Raw genomic sequence first — 3,040 nt, forward strand, 5'->3', positions numbered from 1 at the left:
AAGAATCTACAAGTCTGTCATATTCTTCAAGTTAACTAGCTCATGAGGGTGAATTAAAATGTGCAGATGGGCTTTTGATTGAGGTTTATGCCTTCCAAATATAAGAAAAAAATGTACTGAGAAAGATTAGTCCTACAAAGGAAATTGAGAGCCATGTTGTAGGAATCTCAAGAATATGAAAATCCCATGAGGAAGTAGAATGAAGTTAGCAAAACTGTGATCAATAAAAGAATACAAAGCTACATTTATTAACATCTTAACTACGAGAAATGATTCATCGAAACAACTACAATGTCAAAAAGCCCATGCCCACCGGGTGTCCAAATGTAATGTATATATCAACAAACTAAAAAAAAAAAACATAAAAATTTGGAGGCCAGCAAGCAAATTTAAGAATGAAATTTATATAACTGCAGCTCAAGTCTGAAGGAAAAAAATGTTAAGTTAGGTAGGTGCAATCATTTCAACTAGTCCGTTTGGCATTTTGGATTTGTTTGACAGGTTCAACCAACTTGGCTTGGCTTGTTTAGGCTAAAAATCAACTATTAGGTTGACTGATTGAATTGGTCTTTAAAGCAAAAATGAGGTAGAAATATAAGAATAGGTGGATAAAAAAATAATAGAGCACATCCTCAATTAATGTGTTAGAAAGAGTGAGTGTGCATACCAGAAGTATTAAAAATAAAGAGAAATGAGCAACGAATGTGCACAAATGTGCTACTAATAGATATGGAAACAATTAGTTCGAAATAAAGTTTGATAGAGTATTGCAAGTTATTTAGGTATTATTCTTCTACAGGGCAAACGTTTTGAGCCTAATTTTGAAGGAAGTATCTGATTTATGGCCATTAGCGTGAAAAGTTAAAGATTTAAATAGGCTTGGTGGAAAAAGTACAATTTTATTCAAGCTTGTTTGAAAGGTAGATAAAGAAAGGAGTGAAAGGAGTTCGGTGGATTCAATATGGGGCCAACAGTAGTGTTTATCAGTTAAGGAATTCACCTAAAAATAATAATGGTTGTGTCGTAAATTTAAAAGAAAATTAATGAAGAAGATGAAGAACACAAGCCATAAAGTACCTTATCTATAAAGGATATCATGTAAGAGTAAGAAAAATCAATTTTCATAGATTTATCAAGATCTCTTTCATGCAAGAGGCCAACTCCTTAGCCAATTGATGTATGGTAAAATGATAGAGGTTGTAGAGCAAATTTATCAGTTCAGGAATTCACCTAAAAACAATAGGATTGAATAACAAATCTAAAAGAAAAGTTAAGGAAAAAGTAGAACAACACGTGACATAAAGTGCCTTATCTCTAAATGATATAATATAAATGTGTAAAAAGTAATTGGTATTTTTTCATTAAGAAATCTTTGATGCAAGGAGCCACCGCTTTCGCCATTTGATGTATTGCATGGTAGTGTAGTTAAAGAGCGTTTGCTTTGTCGAACCATTTATAAATGAGGAGACATCGCATAACACAACACATGAAATAGGTTCAAATCTAATCACTCAACAGATGTAATGGTGTCAAATTATTAAGGAGATGAAAGGATATTAATTCACTAACCATCCAAAGCATTACCAAAAACAGCATAGATATTCATGCAAGTATAAAAACTCCAAATTCGTTAATTTTCACTATTTACAATAGTATACCTCAATTCTAATGACAATGCTTCCTCAGGGGAAAAATTACTAAAATCATCCTAAATGGAAAAGACATGTCCTCCATGACATTTTTCAGTGATCCAAACAAGGATAAATTAACATAAATAAAAAAAAAACAAGAACTCAGTGGTTATGCTGCAGCTAAACTCAATTGTAGGTTGAATGGACACCATCAAATACTAACTTTCAACATTATATTGGCCTCAAATTTTCACCAATTAAAGAAATGAAATAGTGTGTATCATGATTTAAATAATATTTTAAGTCTCATTGAAATGATTTTGTTCAAATTATTGTAAAGTGCAGTGAAAATTGGTTTTAAACATAGAAATTTCATCAAGATAAACTACAAGACCAAGAAAAGCATAATGATTTGACAAACAATCCTTGAAAAAGAAAATTACTCATAAATTTCTGTTAAAATCCCCATAACATCCAGTATCTCCGAAAGAGGCCTAAATTTGATTTTAAAATAAATGTTAGGAGTGCAAACAATATTCATCAACTCGTTGACAGTTGGAAAACCTATGTTAAAAGTGGATGATTTTTCAAATCCTATTCCTAAAAAAAATGCAGCAAGCTTCTTATATTAGGCAAGATAGCCCCCTCAATATCAAGAACCGTGATTAATATCTAATAAAGAGCCAATGAAGTGTATTAGATTTGTTTCAAAACCTATAATAAGGATATATTCACCTGAATATATCTCACAACAGTGCTGGTATAATCAACAGCTCGCCGCTGAACAAGCTTTCTCATTCTCTTAGCAGCAAAATTGTCTCCATGAGCTGCAATTCAAGTATCATATTAAATGACTGTACTGCATATAGAGTTCATAGCTACCCACATTTTTACAAAAAATCAAGTAATGCCCATATACGGACAGTTACTGATATATGAACAGCAGATTTATCTGGAACAAAAAAAAAATTAGGCCGAATGGACACTTTAATCAAGATTTGAACCAAAAATAATCCATTCCGGAGTAGTGAAATACAAATAATCATTTAAATATTCAGAAGGGCGATGTGCCATGGGCGAGTAACCAACTAAATATTGTACTGTTTACATGATTTCAGTATAAAACAAAGCAAAACAACGAACAAGATGTATAAAAAAACAGCCAAAACAAGCTTTGATAAACCAAACCACAAATACGCAAACTGGTGAACGAAACACACCATTTGTAGTCCTGCGCGCAACAAATGGGAGAGCTAAAAGAAAAGGCGAAAGAACTCCACTTTCCTGTTTCTAGGCACTTACCGTCGAATAGAGGCGGAGGGTGCACCTGTGGGTAGTCAGCCGGCATATTACTCGAGGAAGCGGAGGGCTGCCGCATGGGAGGTCCCTGCCGCTGCTCGCCACTCGCC

This window comes from Phalaenopsis equestris, unplaced genomic scaffold, assembly GCF_001263595.1.
Source record: "Phalaenopsis equestris unplaced genomic scaffold, ASM126359v1 Scaffold000499, whole genome shotgun sequence".
Classification (NCBI taxonomy): domain Eukaryota; kingdom Viridiplantae; phylum Streptophyta; class Magnoliopsida; order Asparagales; family Orchidaceae; genus Phalaenopsis; species Phalaenopsis equestris.